Below are 19,936 nucleotides of genomic sequence, written 5' to 3' on the forward strand. Positions count from 1 at the left end.
TCTGGACAATTTGAGAGAGCACAGTAATCCCAGCACTTCTTAAATGTGTTCCTGGCATTACTGTGTGTAGGATAGACTACTACAGTGATTTTCAAGGTCTCCAGAGGTCACATACACATCATTACATTGAGCCAAGCTGGAATAATGTACAGTGTGGCAAATAATTATTTGATGCCCGGCAGATTTGGTAAGTTTTCCCACTTACAAAGAAATGAAAGGTCTATCATTTTTATCATGGGTGTATTTTAAATGATAGAGACAGAATATCAACCAAAAATCTAGAAAAAAACACATGATACAAATGTTATGAATTGAGTTGCAGTTCAGTGAGTAAAATAAGTATTTGATCCCCAAGCAAAACATGACTTAGTACTTGGTGCAGAAACAAGAGGTAAGATGTTTCTTGTAGTTGGTTACCACGCTTGCACGCATCTCAGGAGAGATTTTGGTCCACTCTTCTTTACAAATCTTCTCTAAATCCTTAAGGTTTCTTGGCTGTCACTTGGCAACACGAAGTTTCAGCTCCCTCCATAAATTTTCTATAGGATTAAGGTCTGGAGACTCCATGACCTTAATGTGCTTCTTCTTGAGCCACTGCTTTGTTGCCTTGGCGGTATGTTTTGGGTCATTGTCTTGCTAAAAGATCCATCCACGACCCATCTTTAGTGTTCTGGTTGAGGGAAGGAGGTTCTCATCTAAGATTTTACAATACATGGCCCTGCCCATTGGCCCCTCAATGAAAATTGTCTCATTAACCGCTTCAGAAGCTTAATCACAATTGATGGAATCATTTTAGGTAGCGATGTCCCGATATCAATACTAGTATCGTTATCGGGGCCGATACCAGGCATTTTCACAAGTACTTGTACTCATGAAAATGCCCCGATTCTTAAGGCCTATACCGGCCCTTCAAATTTTCAAATTGCAGCGGCCATCCGAGTTCCTGTGCTTGCGGGGACCTCGGCAGCCTGCTGGGGACCTGCATGTAGCTGTCCACGGCAGTGCCTGTCCGGTTGTATATGTCCTCCTCCTCCTTTCCGGCTCAGGCACAGCCATGGACAGCTCCACACACAGCACAGTACAGACCCGGACACCGGCACACTCCACAGCATAGGAACTGCCCGCAGAGCCCTGCACAGATGGACATGTCGCCTGGGAGGGATCAACACGCAGCCTGGTGAGAGTAATTCTGGTGTGGGGACATGGACTTGTATTCTGGTGTAGGGACATGAATTTGCATTCTGGTGTGGGGACTTGCATTCTGGTGTGGGGACTTGCATGGTGTTTGGACTTGCATTCTGGGTTTGCATTCTGTGTGGGGACTTGCATTCTGGTGTGGGGACTTGCATTCTGCTGTGAGTGCTTGTATTCTGATGTGGGGACTTGCATTCTGGTGTGGGGACATGTATTCATTTCTGGCGACATCTTTATTTAACTCTGGTGAGAAACTGCCCTAAAATCATAAGTCTGTGTTGTTTTAGAAAAATGTCACGTGTCCCTTTAAGAAAAAGTATCGGCAAGTACCTGAGGCCAAGTAGTTGTACTTGGTCTTAAAAAAGTGGCAACGGTACATGTCTAATTTTAGGTATGTGATACACAGATACATGCAAGGTCAATCAATTTGGTTAGAGCGCTTTTTTGTTTTTAGTGGAGGAGACAGAGAACTCAATGCGTTTTGCAGGCAAGTATAGTCAGCAGCTTCATCAAGAGAGTCTCGGGTAGATGCAGGTAGGTACCTAAGTACAACAAACTAGTTCACTGTTGGAGCAACGGGAAGACACATAATTTGTACGTTCAAAGACTGTGTGGCCTGAGCCATTTTCCAAGACTAACAGGGTTATTCACTAAAGGGGGAAGAGTTTGGAGAGGGCAGGAGAAGTGAACAATCTAGGACAACATAGCTGGACTGGAGAATTTTTCCAAATCAGCTATTTTGACCTAGATTGCTCACTTCTCCTGCCCTCTCCAAACTCTTCACTCTTTAGTGAATCGACCTGTAAATGTTTGGCTACATAGGTGTACTTATGGTTACTAATATTGGATAGATGATCCCTCATTCTATCAAATAATCTATGGGTGGTACTTCCAATATATTGCTGTTTGCGTAAAGTGCACACAAGCACATGTATCACTTGCCACTCCCTTTTAGATTGTAAGCCCTCACGGGCAGGGCCCTCCTTACCATCTTGTCTTAAATTGTATTGTGACTGTAATGTCTTCCTTATATTGTAAAGCGCTGTGCAAACTATTGGCGCTATATAAATCCTGTATAATAATAATAATAATATAGAACAGACCTGGTTTGATAATGAAACAATTGCTGTATATGAAAAGAATCCCAACTGGAATAGGAGGTAATCACATGTGAGTCCCCCAGATACGCACAGCTAGAACATGTCACATCTAAACAACCCAGTAGTGGCTAACCATGTTTTATTATTTCCCTTAGAGAGAAACAAACTAGATGATCTCATGTTTCCTATTGTAGGGGCTTTCCTTGCCAAAAACACACACCCATAGATATACTTCTCTCAAATTTAAGTCACCTTTCAGAATAGGTAAATATCTTTGTATAATCTTTTTGATCCCTTCAAATTCCAGACTATACCTAATGCAAAGGTGATCGGTTGGGACTTCCTTCTATTTGTATATCCTCTACCCATTTTAACTTTTTTACCTTGATCTTTCCAGAATTGCTCTCTGGGTGTTTTTCTGGCATATTCATAAACTCTCTGGACTCCAGATCTATCATACCCCTTCTCAAGAAACCTATTCATCATCAAATGGGCTTCTGATTGATAAGTTTGCAAAGTCGATCAATTAGATCTAGCCTTAAGGAACTGGCCCTTCACCGAGTGTGATATTTGGGGAACTTAGCACATGGTGAGAGCTTAATGACCAATCTCGAAGCTGTTTTAACATAAAAAGGACAGTCTTTTATTTCTTCCATAACAGAAAAATAGCTCTCTTCAGTAAAAACAATGTAAGGACCGCTTGTCTTTCAGCAAACATAACATATTACAATGTCTCACCGACTCAAGTTTATCGCATACACTCCATGTGTCCAGGACTTTAGGGTTTTTCTCAACAGAGCCACAGTCCATAGCAGTACTCAATACTGTTTAGCAGCTCCCAATGGCTTTCCACACCTCTTTGTGTGATTCTTACACACATCCCTCCTGTGTCACTGGCTCTGTCAGCTTCCTTGGCTGTCTCCCATGTGCCTCCAGCACACACGCCACTTGGCTCCATTCTGACTCGTGGGTGGAGTCCTCCTACCTCCTGAACAGCGACCTTCCCTGACTTCCAGATGGAGCCCTGAACATTAGCTAGCACCCTTGCATTAGGGCTGTGCACAGGTGCAGAATCATTGGGTGCTGGTCACTACTAAACCACAGACTCAGAAATGGAGATTTCATCCCTCCCAATTCTCTTTGAAATCTCCCAGTTTCAGGATCCCAACTATAATTCAGAAAACCTGGAAAAAACTCAAAAGCCATCTCTTTCCTGGTAAAAGTACCGTATTTTGCACTGCGCACCGGTACATAAGACGCAGGCGGTTTCTGTCACAGTTTCTGTGACAGAAGCTGCAGTAAGCGACTGCTGAGACAGGTGGCCCTGTGATTACAGCGCCACGGTCTCAGTGATCACACAGAGCAGACCAACAACGGACGTTCTTCGTCGGCTCTATGGTGAGCTCCTATCCCGTGGTCACGGGTCCCCCAGAGGAGCGGTTTTAATACAAGTGATCTGAATAGATCACTTGTATTAAACGAGCAGCGGCTTCCACTGTACGTTTAGCAGGGGTAAATGTACAAATAACTAGGGATTCGCTCCATAAGACGCACACACATTTCCCCCCACCTTTTTTTGGGGGGGGGAAGTGCGTCTTATGGAGCGAAAAATACGGTACTTGCTTCCTGGAACCCCTCAGCCCCTCTGGCTGAGAGTCCTGGGTGACTATGATGCCACAATATACCGTGGTATTGCCACGCAATTTCACAAGAGGTATAGCTCTCTTAACATTGGTAAGGTGACAACTATCTTCTTTTAAAAGGGTGTTCCTTGAGATAAGAAGGGCTTACGATAGACCTCGGAGTGCACCCTGTTGCCTTCTATTGTCCCAGTGAGAGTGAGATCTAAATAATTAGTACACATTTCCTGTTCCTCACACGTGAACCTCAAATTCCAATAATTTCCATTGATGTATGCCAAAAAATCTTTCACTGGAAAGCCCTTCTCCGCAACAAAAATCAATATTTAAAAAGAAGGATTTTTTTTGTCCTCAAGAGGGAGTCTTGGTTGTGTGTGGTTTTTTTCTGCACGCTGGTGACACCTTGTGCTCACTTTACAGATTGAATTCCGCTTTGGAAGGTCAAGGGCCCATTTCCACTGTGGTTTGCAAGGAGACGTCTGTTTCACTGTAATCAAGGGTACAGTTTCCATGTATGTTTCTTTGGGTTACAATTCAGTCTGCAGTCTACACTGGCCCAGTTCACAAACCAGAAACAACACATGCAAACCGGATACATCTATGTTTTTAACATAACAACATGGAAATGGGCTCTAAATGGGGTCTGTGATATGGGAAGCAGAAAGAAACAGGAGGTTACACAGCACCAGCTGTGTGGATGCATTGGATTACAAAGACCTCTGATGATGAGAGAATTTTCTGACTTATGCAGTGCTGCAGCATTCCCTGGATAGCACTAGTAACTCAGTGATTCATTTCATTAGTTGGTGAGAATTGCTCTTTAGTCCTCTTTTGGGTCAAAGGAGTACATTTACATGTATTCCTATGAGCAGATCCCAAGGTCAGCAGATAGCAGGCTACTGGCTGCTTTTTGCTCACAGCACAGAGCCGCTCTGCAGCCAGGAAGTATCCCGACAATATTGTAGTAATCCATCCCGCTGCCTGATTGATGGCTGGCTCTGCTTCTCTAGAGCCAGAGCCAACTGTACTGACCCCCACCCGCCTGTCCCTCCAATGAGCGTGAGAGGAACAGAGAGGAGAGGGGGGAATCCCTGTGGGGTTTGGTGACTGACAGTCGCCACTCTCTGCAGGGAGAAGACCATGAGCTGAGCGATCAGCGCTTTGTGATCACTCAGCTCTTAATCTACAGGTGAAACTCGAATAATTAGAATATCGTGCAAAAGTAATTGCAGAAAGTGCTGCAAAAGGGGCCCAAACCAAGTACTGAGTACATATGCATGCTTGTACTTTTCAGAGGTCCGATATTGTTCTATGTACAATCCTTGTTTTATTGATTGCATGTAATAATCTACTTTTTTGAGGTTGTGGATTTGGGGTTCTTGGGGTTTTCATGAGCTGTAAGCCATAATCATCACAATTATGACAAATCACGGCTTGAACTATCTTGCTTTGCATGTAATGAGTCTATCTCATATATTAGTTTCACCTTTTAAGTTGCATTAGTGAAATAAATGAACTTTGCACAATATTCTAATTATTCGAGTTTCACCTGTATAGAGCCAGCATGTGACAGCTACAGTGTCCCACACCGTATCTAAGTATTGGGAAGAATACATTTTACTCTGACAATGCTTCTCCTTTAAGGCTGGATTCACATGATCTTTAAAAGGAAGCACCTGGCAGTTAGAATAGACTATCAGCACAACATTTTTCACTTAAAGGAGAACTATGGGGTTAAAGTGACATTAAACCCTCAGATTTTTTTTAACATAAACCAATAGTGTAATGTGTGGCTTACTGTAATCCATGGTTGTTTCCCTTCTCTTTGCTGCTCTTCCTTTTAAATCCTCATGTCTTCTCATGCTTGGAGATAACTTCCCTTTTCAGCTCAGGGCCTCTTCCTGTAGTGCTGGCTCAGGTTACAAGCCTATACAAACCTATACACAGACACCGTGTATCCATTCCTGAGACAAGGCAGTCTGCTGCAAAACAGAAGTTCTGCCCAGCATGAGAACACATACAGATTTAAAAGGAAGAACAGCAAAGAGAAGGGAAACAACCATGGATTACAGTAAGGCACACATTACACTATTGTTTTATGTTAAAAAATCTGAGGGTTTAATGTCACTTTAAGTCTTTTCCCCATAGTTCTCCTTAGGGTAATGGGAGGACACAAACTAGCGTCCTCCCGTCACCCTAAGCTCAGTATACCGCGAGCTGTAGCTCGCGGTATACTGAGACGACGCAGCTGAAATGCACTCACCTCATAGTTCTCCTTTAAATATAATCCTCAATAGCCACAAAGGATTTAACTCCACTTTGTGTGCACCAAACATATTTGCAAACATAGATATTACCATATAAAAGTAGCAGTGACATAATCACTGTGCTGCACATAACTTGTGCAGAGAGCAGAGCAGTGGGAGGGACCCAGCACACCCACCTGCTACAGGCTGCTTGCAGAAAACCATAGGAGGGGGCGGGTACAAGACCAGTCATCCTGCACAAGGTGAGCAGGTTTATACTTACCTGTCCAGGGGCTGGTCTGCTAAAAGTTCTGCTCCCTTGCAAAGCTCCATGTACTAACAATATCAAACTCTTCTGATGGTAGTATAGTAGAATATCAAGCCATGAAGCTCTGCAAGATAGTGGAGTTTCAGCAAACCATTCGGTGAACTGCAAAATCCTGTGAAAGGAGAAGGTGTACACCTATTTTGTTCACAGGATTTTACCGTGGGATTTATTTTTTGTATCCCCCTGCATTCATACTTACCTTATTGCCTGCGGTCTCAACTCTTCGTTTACTCTCTGGCCAGCAGATCTCATGTGCACCAGCCATACTGATCCAGTAGCATTCAATAGGAGTCTATGGGGCCATCACCTGAGTGTCTATTTACTGTCACTGAACATACTTTTTTAAAGAATAAAAATACATATGATTTGCATGCATGACGTTCCTGCTGCTGGTGGCTATTTCTGGTATGTGCATCTGCCTTCTTAGGCTGCATTCACACAGGGCATTCTGGGATTCTTGCGGCAGAAATGCCAGGTGTCCTGTTCAGATGTACCCATTGAAGTAAATAACGGTGACAGGGACTGCATCTGTCAGCGGCAGTGCGCATGTAATCGAACGTGGCATGATTACATGTGGTTTGGGATAAATGATTGTCCCTGTACGCATCTATCCCAAACAGCATGTAATCATACCGTATATAATTACATGTGGACTGTCGCTGTGAGATGTGGCCCCATCACCTTAACTTCAATGGGTACAGCAGCCGCATCTGAACAGGGACACCTGGGATTCCTGCCACACGATTCCATAGGTTTTGATAGTACTGCAGGGAGACAGTACCATAGCTGCTGACAGTCACTGGACATGTGTTGGATAAACAGGAATCAAGCTGATCATGCAGGTGCACTGTGCATTGGCACGTCAGCTTTAAGCCCGGAGAAGACATGAGCGATTCGGGGCGCGCAGTCCTGCACAATTGCAGACAGCGATTGTCGTGCGGCCCCATTGATTTCAATGGGGTGCATCCGTGCGGCAATCGCAGAAAAAAGGTATATGTACCTTTTTTTTGTGACACGGCGCGCTGCTGTTTTAGTCGGGAAACCGCGCAATCTGCCCGGCGTTATTGGGGTGCCAGAAAATAATGGCACCCACAGCGTGACCATCGGTGATGGGCGAATCCGTGACCGCGCGGCAATCCGCACACGATTGCTGCGCGGTCACAGATCGCCCAGGTGTGCACCGGCCCTTAAGGGTTTACTCCTACGCGATTTATCGCACGGATTGAGTCACGCGATGTCGTGCAAAACACAGATTTGCATTGAAATCAATGGAGGCTGTTCACACCTTTGCGGTTTGTCGCGCAGACGAAATCGCCTGTCACGCAAAAAAGGTGCAGGAGCTATTTTCGGGTGATTGTCGCGCGGTTGGGGTCCCATAGACATCTCTATGCATTGAAAACCGCGCGACAGCTGCACGATTTTCAAAGAACAGTCGCGCAAACGAAAACACGTGAAAACCGCTCACCAGCTCGGTTGCCTAGGTGTGAACCTAGCCTTAGTCTGCAGTGGGGCCATGCATCCATGGGTGACACTGCTGCTCCTGCATTGAAAGACAATTTTTGTGTTTTGTATATATATTTACATGTTATTTGTTATTGTTTATGTGCACTTTTTGTGTTGCTACAAAACACCTGCTGGATCACTTTTACTACACAATTTAAACCAGCTTCACGATCTTTAAATAAGGTTATAGCTTTCACATTTAAAAATAATTTGCATATGAAAGAAACTGGAACGCATCTGTTCTTGTTTTTTTTTAACCCCAGTTGAAGTTTCACTGAAAATCCGTTGCTCTGATCTGACAAAACACCGTTGGAATACTCATATGGAAGATCTCTGCAGATCTTCTAGTAATGCCTGTTCTGCAGCCTACAGTTTGGTGCTCGTTGCCTCTTCCTTAGTAAGGGGAGTAAAGCGATTGCCGATCGAATCTCTCGCACTTTACTTCGCCATGTTGGTGTCACCGGTAACGAAGATTGTGAGAGGACCTGTCTCTAGAAGTGAGTGTGATATAGTTACCCGTCCTCGGTGTCTGATACACCTCATTCACGATGATGATAATAATAATGATAAAGGAGAGGCTGATAAAATACACGAAATGGGTTCATATGATTTCCATGCATGCAGCATCCCTCCAAGGATGTACCTGTGGGCCCTCTGTACTCCTAGGAGATCGCTGATGGTACTTTTAGAAAGGGGATGGAGGGTTTTTAAACAATATATATGTGCTGCAAAAGAGATCAGCCAGATTGACCCAGATGACATTGGCCATTAGCTGTATGTAATGACAGTTCTTCTACACTAGGGGGAATGTATTAGCCAATAATACAACACAATATAGCCAGGTACATTAGAGGGGAATTTATCAATCTGGATGCATCGTCTGCAGGGGAATTGATCAGACTGGAGCAGACGCCCATTGTATCCAATCAACTTCTCTCTTCAGTTTGTTCATTTAAGCTTTGAAAATGAAAGAGAATCTGGTTACTATGGGCAACTGCTCCAGATTCTGTCTGCTCCAGTTTTGGTATATTGCCCTGCAGATGATGCATCCAGATTGATAAATTCCACTCAGTGTCTTTTAAACTGTGGCATTCCTGTTTTCTAGTACATATAGTAGAAGATGTATTATCCTAGTTTGTAATGCATTCATAAATCCCTTAGGACTGGTTGAAGCTGAGCATATTGTCACAGCTGATTCAGCCCAGCAAAAAGCTTCCCCCCAAAAAAATCGCCATCATTCTTACGACCCCTGTTCACAGCTGAGCGTTTTGTCACAAGAAGCAAAACGCCTGTCGCTGGAAAACGTGCATGAGCTTCTTTTTGGCAGATTACAGCTCATTTTGTCCCGATAGAGCTAATAGAAAACGTGTGTTGCAATTGGTTTTGCATGTTTTTATGCGTATTTGTGTGTGTTTATGCCATTTTACATAAATGTGTCACAGTTTGCTCATAAAAACGTGCAACTTAATGTAAACGTGCAGCAAAAACACTGTCACCTAAGTGTGAATCAGGCTGTAAGGGAAATTGTTGCAAAGGTGTCATTGTGAATTGTCACATCTGTTATATCAATGAGCATCCATAAATCTGTTACAAAACAATGCAGATCCTCATGAATCGAGATGAAAGACGACAATTGCAGAAGACAAACAAAACTAAATGAAAAGAAAGTTCCACAATCATCTCTCTCATCCCTGCAAATGAAATGCTCCGTGCACAGCTGAGGGAATTTCATTCAAAAGTTGGGAGCGAGGGGGATACCATTGACGAAATATTGCCTGAGCCATTTTTAGTATTGACACTTTGCTTTCATTCAGATGTCAGCTGGGGAAACTCCAGCATTTCTCCGGGTCACTGCCCTGTCCAGGGGGTACTGCCACTATGAATATTAACATAGAAATCCGGGCAGAATTTTTGTTAACCCTTTCAGTGGGGCTACCACCGCACTGCTAGGGTTAAGTGCTCATTTTTGTCTAGATGCTAAAAAAAAGTTATACTCACCTGATCCTCCAAGCCGACTTGCTGTTAGACCGTTGTGAAAGGTGTCACCAGCACATCGAAGATCCTTTTGGAATCACCAAATGCTCATTTTATTGAACAAGTTGTCAGAATGGACACAAGCGCTTTCGAGACCTCGCAGGGTCCCTTCATCAGGCTTTAGCATCTTGTGAAGCCTGATGAAGGGGCCCTGCGAGGTACCTGTGCTGGTATCAGTGTGCTGGTGACATCTTTCACATTTAGCTTATGCATACAGCAGTGCCATCCCCAGTCATTATGAGCAACCTTCCCATTATATGGGATCTCCGGTAAGGAGTGCGACAAGAACCTTTCTACTTTTGCTGTTAGACCGATCCCCGGAGACTCTCTCCCCCTCTTCGCTGCAGCGGTCTAAAGTCTGCAATGTAGGAGCAGACAGTCTTTAGTGGCCTTAGAAGCAGGTTTAGCACCTAGTCAAAAACGAGCAGTTAAAACACTTGCAGTGTGGGGGTAGCCCCACTGCAAGGGTTGTGACAACTTTTGCCCAGAGTTCTTCTTTAATGAATGGGGGGAGAGCTTAGAGAGAGAGAGAGCTCAGTTTCCACAGAGAAGCTTGTGCATAGCATTGTGGGAAATGCTGTTTGTCCCTCCCTACATTGTAGTTCTCACTCTGCACAATTCTGTGTCATTTACACAGACTGTCTGCAGAGCACAGAGGCAGCCATTTCAAAGAAGCCATAAGGAGATGAAGGGGACAGCTAAAAATAATAATAATACAATTTATATATAAATGATCAGTAAAGTTTTAAATTTGCTTTCACATGTTAATGTCATTTTAGAAGTCATTTTAAATATTTGTAAATCTACAGCATATATTAAAATAATACTTGATTAGACTGTTCCTGTTATAGGGTGACAACACTCTGTGCCTGTCTCCCAGTTGTGCTCTAGTGTTGTCATCCTGTGACATAGGGCTCCAGTAGAGACTATAAGAGCTCATTTTGGCATACACTATGTAGACGTGATCCATTGTTGTCACTATCAGGAAAATTGTCATGCCATACAGCCATCACTGGAGTGTATGCGTGTAGACAGAAAATAGCTGCAAATGGGTTTCAGAAGATGAGCAGCAATGAAAAGCAACAAAGAGTGTATAAATGCTAGAACAAACATTCTAATACTAAAAAATGGCCATTGTTTATGACACCCAGCCAACTATTTAGCAAGCGAAATTGTTTGGGTTATAAAGGAGTTTATATTTGCATACAGGGCTACTGCATTTCACTCCTGCCTTAGATTAGATCTCTAATTGTGATGAATTATCTATTTTTCTTAGAACATCTTATTAAAAGATCCTGGGACTGTTGTGGAACTAAAACATTTTAGGGGCCGCATTGCATCAGAATACAGTCACATACTGCTGTATCACCGCCCTATAGAGCCAATCTGCAATGGTCAGATATAGCAGTATCATTTCTTTTTGCTAGATGCAGCTTACAATGGAGTCTGTTTATAAATTTTTTTTTTTTTACACAGATTTCACCCAAGTTTTACATGTTTCTTTATGGATTCAGTTGGAAATATGTGCAAATCCTGGGTGAAAGTGTGCGCATTGTGGGAAAACATTTATAAATGGTGTTTATCTAACATCCTAATTGCTGGCCTTATTTAGACTGCCAAGCATGTGTACACGTGTGAAAGTTTGGAAAGCATATGTCAAATTCTTGATTTCATTAATATATATAATTCTGTGTTTCAGTTTTTGCTCGGTCGATGTTCACAGCGAAAAAATATGACCCTTCAAAACCAAACTGGTTTAATGTCAGCCTGGCATTCGGAACTTCATTCGCTCTTTGGGCTCTCGTGAGTATTTAACGGTGGGAACATTTATTCGTTTTCATTATTTCATAGGGAACGAAAACCAGGTAAGTTAAGGGAGAACTATGGGGTTAGGGCTTTTCCCCATAGATCTCCTTAGGGTAACGGGAGGACACAAACAAGCGTCCTCCCGTCACCCTAAGCTCAGTATACCGCGAGCTACAGCTCACGGTATACTGAGACGCCGCAGCTGAAACGGATCCCGACAATTATGTCTGGATCCGCCCAGCTGCGTGAGTAACAGCTGGCTCTGCCTATCTAGAGGCAGAGCCAGCTGTACCCGCCCCCTTCCACGTCCGTTCCTCCAGTCAGAGCTGGAGGAGCGGGGAGGGGGGAATCCAGTCCCTCCCCTGTCACGGCTCTCTGCCGTGACAGGATCGAGAAGTGAGCGAACGCCGGTATGTGTTTGCTAACTTCCGATCTACTGAGGTGACCTGTGACTGTCCCATTGTCACAGGTCGGCTAGAACTATGAGGTGAGTGAAAAGCACTCGCCTCATAGTTTTCCTTTAAGTGCTTTGTAAATGCTTGCTGAATGTGATGCTCTTCAGACTTGCATTTAAAAGCTAAGATGAAAAAAGGTCCATGAGGTCGGTTGGCAACACCACTTTCTGATTGGAATTGGTCAGGACCAAGAAAGAAAAACGGTTGCATAACAGAATGCCCTAGGTACCTATTGTATGGACATGTTACCACTTTTATAAGTTTACTTTAGCACAGGTTTACTTTAACAGAAAATAAGCTGCAACCATTCATAGACAATGTAGCCATAAATGAATTTCCTAATATTACCCTTTGTTACATTTTTACAGCTCTTCCAGCAGCACAATGATGATGTTGCAGAATATAAAAGAAGAAAAGGGTTGGAATGAACCTGTGATACTGTGATGTTTTATAGAGTAAGTTAAAAATAAATGTTATGTAATAACTGAATTGAATGTATGTAAACCTTGTTTTTTTTGTTTAGGATATGCAAATATAAATATGCAAAAAAAAGGAAAGTAATGGAAACAAGTTCTGGTAGAAAATTAGGGCATATAGCAGGCTTTACTAATTTATTTTCAAGCGGGTCTGTTTATTTTATAGGGTAGTTAAAAAATCCAAAAACATTAAATATGAATAGGGGCAGCACAGTGGCGTAGTGTTTGGCGCTTCTGCCTTGCAGCACTGGGGGTCCCTGGTTCGAATCCCGGCCAGATCACTATCTGCAAGGAGTTTGCATGCTATCTGCAAGGAGTTTGCATGTTCTCCCTGTTGTGCCTGCGTGGGTTTCCTCCGGGTACTCCGGTTTCCTCCCACACTCCAAAGACTCCTCTCTAAAGGTGCCCATACACCTGTCGATTATCGTACGATCGCAGGATCGATCACCTGCCGATTATCGTACGATAATCGCTGGTGATCCCGCGATTGTACGATAATCGGCAGGTGTATGGAAGGCATGCGACCGTTTCTACTGTAAGGTCACACGTCTTTTGTCTCCCGAGCACGCTTGAAAACCCGCCGAGCATCGTACGATTTTCGGCGGGTTAGTGGCGTTGTCGGAAGACAAATGCCGCACGGCCGGTGTGCGCAAGAGCACCCTGTCCGCTCAGTATTGGAATCATCGGAAGCCCTCCCCTCAGCGTGGAGGGCTTGCGATGATCGCAAGTACGATCTGCCTGTCCAAGATGGGCAGATCGTACAAGCTTTTAATTACTTTACAACCATTGCAGGATGAAAGTCGTGCGATGGTTGTAAGGTGTATGGGCACCTTAAGTTAGCCCTCTATGTATGCATGTGAAATAGGGACCTTAGATTGTAAGCTCCTTGAGGGTAGGGACTGATGTGAATGTGCAACTAAACTGCTTCTACAAACATTTGGGAATGCATTGAAGTTCCCCTCACTTCCTGTTGAGTCTCTGGAGCAGAAATTGAAGGAAAGTCATGCCTAATGGTACACAAACAAGAAAAAACAAAACGGACAGTGGTTTTAAAGGAGAACTATGAGATGAGTGATTTCCACTCACCTCATAGTTCTAGCCGACCTGTGACAATGAGACTGTCACAGGTCGGCTCAGTAGATCGGGAGGTGAGCGAACACATACCGGGTTCGCTCACCTCTCGATCCTGTCGCGGCTCTCTGTCGTGACAGGGGGAGGGGCTGGATTCCCCTCTCCCCGCTCCGATCTGCCAGCGCTGACTGGCAGAACAGACGGGGGAGGGGGCGGGTACAGCTGGCTCTGCCTCTAGATAGGCAGAGCCAGCTGTCACTCACGCAGCTGGGCGGATCCCGACGACCATGTCGGGATCCCCTCCGGCTGCGGCGTCTCAGTATACCGCAAGCTGTAGCTCGCGGTATACTGAGCTTAGGGTAACGGGAGGACGCTAGTTTGTGTCCTCCCGTTACCCTAAGGAGAACTATGGGGAAGAACACTGACCCCATAGTTCTCCTTTAACCATTCACTACTCGGGATGCCGATGCAGAGTATTTAAGCAAGTACTTGTACTCGCCCAAATGCTCCGATTCCGGAACTTCCGGTCAGAGGGAGAGCTACCTCTGACTGGCAGTGCCGAGGGAGCATGAAGCCGGCTTCCTTTTCAATCAGGAATCAGGCCTAAATGTAGCTCAGGAAGAATATGTCATATTGATTGGAATTCTATTTCTCACTTCTACTTATATTTTCAGTTTTGTTTTTTATGTGTATAATTTCTTCAATGGTTGTAATGTAAGCTCACACATTGTCATTTCAAGATTCAAAACAGTGTTGCAATTTATTAGGATAAAGGGTCACATTTAGTTGGGTTTTTTTTTGTGGTCGTTAAATGTGTTTTTGTTGTTGATTACATACATTCTAATCTCTTTCTATATCTATTTTTTTTGCAGATGAATAAAGCTCCTTGCCATGGTGGGTTTGTATGCTGTGCAGCCCATTTTGTTATTGTACTCTTCAATAAATATTAATATATCCATTATGTATGTTGTTTTATTTGTATGGGTGAACTTAACATGAAAATCTAGGATCAAGAGACTTTATTTTTTTTTTTTTTAATTATACTTTTTAAAAGGTAAGTTCACTTTTGAGAACGTTATCCCACATTTCCCATTACTGCAGCTTCTTTAGGGCTGGACATGTTTACATCCTATAGAAATCAGCCACAGCAGCCTACAAATCACTTTTACTACAAGTTTACCTAAACGTTTAACCAAAACTTTTTTTTAGTTTTGGATAAAGTTGGTTAAAACCCTTGTCAGATTGTCAAGAATCAGCTGAAATTTGCACAGTGTATGTCCAGCTGTAAGTTTGTCAGCATAATTGGAGAAATTTCTGGTATCCCACCCGGTGACATCTGGGGTGGAAGACCAGAAATGCTGGCAGCTATGTCAGCAAGAAATGTCTTTGTGTTTAATCCCAAAAAGCATTGGAGCACAGGGGAGCATGGTGAAGCTGAATATACAGTACGTAGGTGAGCTTTTTAGAACTTGGCCCTGTATAGACAGTCTTAGGTGGTGTGTCAATCTCATAAATTGTATAAGTGATGTCTTTGATAAATCAAAAGGAGACAGGATAGAAACTGTTATATGTATGATCAACATAATGCTGCTGAAAAAAGACACTTAAAATGTTCCTTGACCTACCAATATATATGGCAAACACTAATTAGTGAAACTCGGGAATATAGTAATTACATTTATATACAATGCAAAAGAAATTCACACAGATAAATATATACACGCATACTAAAAACAATACAAAATGAAGGTTGAAGAAGAATAATAAAAGTATATTTATTAGAAGAAAGATTAATATTAAGGAAAATTAAAGTATATACAAGGTTATCTTCCTCCCCTGTGGCGCTCAGATGTTTGTTTCTTGCTAGTGGGAGATGCTCATAGGTTATGCCTTCGTAGACTGGACACTCCTGTTAGTACACAGCCAATGATAAATGCAGGCCCGTGGTTCTCAACCTGTGTAACCTCAGGATCCACATTTGTCCTTGGTTTTTAAGTCGCGACCCAAGTCGCACTGTAATGGAACGCACAGAAGTAGGGTACCGTGCGTTCCAGTGCGGGCGTACGAGCTGTGGGTGGGAGCTGCATTTGGGGTACCATTCAAATGATTGGCAACCTAACACACCTCCCACAGCAGAATGCGCGGTGGTGCGATTGCATGGTACAGTGCGTTAATCGCACGCTACTATGCGATTCACGCACTGTACTAGTGTGAATGGCCCTCAAAAACACTGACAGACGCGCACAATCTCACACACTCGCAGACATTCTCACACACACATACACACTCCAAAAATATTTAAATAATAAATAACAATATTTTTTTAACAATTTAAGATCCACCCAGTCTCCCTATCTTACAAGAACTGGAGTGGATCCTCAGCCTGGGGTCCGGTGTGGGCTGCTGAACTGTGAGGGAGCTCCATCCATATGGGCATTGCTTCTACAGCTCCCTCCTCTACAGGACATGTGAGGAAGCTGTAAGCAATGCACGCATGGATGGAGCTCCCTCGCGGCCATAGCACCATCCCACCCCACCTCAAGCTGACACTCGGCACCGGGCAGCATATTTTGAATGGCTGCGTGGAGTGAAAACTGACAGTGCTGCGCTAGGGGGAGGCAGAGGAGCTTCTCACCTAGAAAAGTGGAAGGCATGCGGCGACCCTCTGAACACTGTGTCGCGACCCACCAGTTGAGAACCAAGGATCTAGGGCAGCAGTGGCAAACCTTTTGGAGCCCAAGTGCCCACACTGGATCACTAAACCAACTTATGTGTCTCAAAGTGCCAACCCCACACTTAAACCCGAATACTGATTATTTCTTTTAGAAAAACACTTCATACGACCGTCTGAACTAATTATGTGCTTAAATCTTAGAAGAAAAATACAATACAAGAGGTTTTAACTACACTACGGGAGTGACATGTACCTTTTTGTACTGTGCTAATGAGTGAAATGTTCCATTGCAGTGTGCTACTAGGTACATGTCACGCAGCACACTGCAAGGGATCAGTCTCTCTACAGCTTGGAGTCAGTGGTGGAGCACCAGGGCCCAGTACAACTGTGACCGTTGTGACCCTGGTAGTTCTGCTACTGACTTCAACCTATAAAGGAACTAATCTTAGCAATACATTATATAACATTGGAGAATACTGCCAACTATAGAAGACTACATATCCCAGCAATACAATATACAGCAATACCTTATACAGCAATGCAGAATACCATGAAATATAGAGGACTACATATCCCAGCAATACATTATACAGCAATGCAGAATAATATAAGCTACATACTGTGTTGCTCTGGGGTGGCATCCTGATGTCTCCTAGGTCTCTGGCGGGTTGTGTGTGCTCTCAGGTGAGCTGTGCAGGCTCTCAGGTGAGCTGTGCGGGCTCTCAGGTGAGCTGTGCGGGCTCTCAGGTGTGCTGTGGGCTCTCAGGGGGCACTGTGGGCTTTCAGGTGCGCTATGGGAGGGTGCTGTGTGGGCTCTCAGGTGTGCTGTGTGGGCTCTCAGGGGGCACTGTGGCCCCGGACCTGGGCTCGCGTGCCCTCTCTGGCACGAGTGCCATAGGTTCGCCACCACTGATCTAGGGGAAGAAAGACAATAGATGATCAGTACCTACACTGACCATGGTCATATGTTATAAGAGATAAAACTAAAACATTACGACTAGATATCATAAGCAATGACTTCCTCGCCTTCCTCAATCTCACCGATGCAGATGGTCCAGGTCTCCTTGCATGTATTGCAATTGTTCAGCTTCCTCTGCAGACAGATTAAATGGAATTCTGAGCAAACCAGCTATAAAAGTCTTGCATGTAAAATACAGATATCAGTTGCCACCGATATTAACCCAAATTTTCATCTGTCAATGTCTGAAAAGCTGACAAGACTATGGAAGTATTGTTAAAGATGGAATAAATCATTGCATTTAGTTTTAGCACACTTTACCTGATTTAGCACAAATCACCTCACCTTATTTACCCCAATTTACAACATGTTGACAAGGGAAGTTGATGTCATAGTAGATTACAAAATTGAGTGATTGCTGGGAAACCTAGCAAATACAGAAAAATATTCAAAAACTCCATTTTCATCCTCCAGGTATTAATGCGGTTGTCCTGTGCAGTGCCCAGCTGTGCTGAAAAAAGGAAAACATGCTGTACTTTTTTTGTAGCACACATCACCGCAAAGCGGTGGTATAAACTGTACCCACAGAGACAACGCAAATTGCCTTGTCTTTGCTGTGGGGTGCACTGGAGAAATCCCGAACACCTCCTTGCCAAAGATATAGTGAAGGGACACATCATTCCTCCTAGGTAAGGCTGGCCATATACGCTGCTATATTTTTCTAATTCAACCCGTGGGCTGAACGAAAAAAATAGAACAGATTCCTCCATCAACACAACAAGTATGTCGATCGAGGAATCCCTGCTGTTTGCATTGTATTCTGACAGCCGCTGTCAGAATACCCAAAGAGAGTCAGCAGCTCATGCCGGCCAAAAGGGTGCTGGCCAAAAGAATGCCGGCCAAAAGGGTGCTGACAGTGGCACACACTGCGAATTTCGGCCAGTTTCTCAAGAACCGGCCAAAATTAGCACAGTGTATGGGCACCATAAGAATGGTGGGGGTGGGTGTAAAAAAAAAAAAAAGAATTTGTAAACAGCCCACCCAAGCAATCATGTCATCCGGGACTCACAGGTGCCCTCTTGGGAAGGCTATGTCATCTGGGCCTCACAGGTGCCCTCTTGGGAAGGCTATGTAATCCGGCCCTCACAGGTCCCTCTTGGGAATGCTATGTCATCCGGGCCTCACAAGTGCCCTCTTGGGAAGGCTATGTCATCCGGGCCTCACAGGTCCCTCTTGGGAGGGCTATGTCATCCGGGCCTCATAGAAGCCCTCTTGGGAAGGCTATGTCATCCGGGCCTCACAAGTGCCCTCTTGGGAAGACTATCTCATCCGGGCGTCACAGGTGCCCTCTTGGGAAGGCTATGTCATTTGGGCCTCACAGGTGCCCTCTTGGGAAGGCTATGTAATCCGGCCCTCACAGGTCCCTCTTGGGAATGCTATGTCATCCGGGCCTCACAAGTGCCCTCTTGGGAAGGCTATGTCATCCGGGCCTCACATGCGCCCTCTTGGGAAGGCTATGTCATCCGGGGCTCACAGGTACCCTCTTGGGAAGGCTATGTACTCCGGGCCTCACAGGTGCCTTCTTGGGAAGGCTATGTCATCCGGGCCTCACAGGTGCCCTCTTGGGAAGGCTATGTCATCCGGGCCTCACAGGAGCCCTCTTGGGAAGGCTATGTCATCAGGGGCTCACAGGTCCCCTCTTGGGAAGGCTATGTCATCCGGGCCTCACTGGTGCCCTCTTGGGAAGGCTATGTCATCCGGGCCTCACAGGTCCCTCTTGGGAAGGCTATGTCATCCGGGCCTCACAGGTGCCCTTCTAGGGGGAGCTCTTTTCTAAACTGCAAGATCTCAGCGAATCAAATCGATGAATAAATGTTATTTCCTCATCTTGTGCAAGCGTCATATGACATTACACTCATCTGTTGAAAAGAAAAAAGCCTATCCCCTGAGATCTTGCAAGATTTCACAAAATCGCAAGATGTAAGGGGGAAGAATTTTTTATTTTTAATGTTATATGGTGCGCATGCGCAAAATAATGTAAACATCATCAGTGGGACAGTAGAGAAAAAGGAAGGAGAATCTCCCTCCCAATAAAAGTGATTCTAAACACAGAAGTTAAATCTTAAAAATGCAATCAAGTACCTTAACTACAGTAAACTCGCACTTATCTGGCACCCATGGGGATCGGTAGGTGCTGCATAATTGTAGTTTCTGGTTGCTTGAGAGTTAATAGTAACTCTCAAGTAGTGATGGGCTCGGGCGTGCAGAACACGCCCGAGCTCATCCCTACTCTCAAGCAACCATCCCCACAGCCACCTGCTGGCTAGCTACCGCAGCTGAGAGGTGGATGGAAGCAGCTGGGAGCAATAGCCAGCCTGCTATTGGCTGTTTCAAATTGCAATAGCAGGCTAGCTATTGAAGTCCCACCCCCTGAGCAAAGGAGCAGCCCTG

General features: G+C 44.4%; 1 long non-coding RNA gene across 1 annotated transcript; it reads left to right on the forward strand.

The window, feature by feature from the left end:
• The first annotated feature begins 1,011 nt into the window (after positions 1 to 1,011).
• Positions 1,012 to 14,816, forward strand: LOC108787526. The gene is made up of 3 exons (XR_001941263.1): positions 1,012 to 1,021; positions 6,584 to 6,587; positions 14,726 to 14,816. It is a non-coding gene; the product is annotated as an uncharacterized LOC108787526 (long non-coding RNA).
• The last annotated feature ends 5,120 nt before the right edge of the window (positions 14,817 to 19,936 follow it).

This window comes from Nanorana parkeri, unplaced genomic scaffold, assembly GCF_000935625.1.
Source record: "Nanorana parkeri isolate BGI_ZX_2015 unplaced genomic scaffold, ASM93562v1 scaffold267, whole genome shotgun sequence".
Lineage (NCBI taxonomy): Eukaryota > Metazoa > Chordata > Amphibia > Anura > Dicroglossidae > Nanorana > Nanorana parkeri.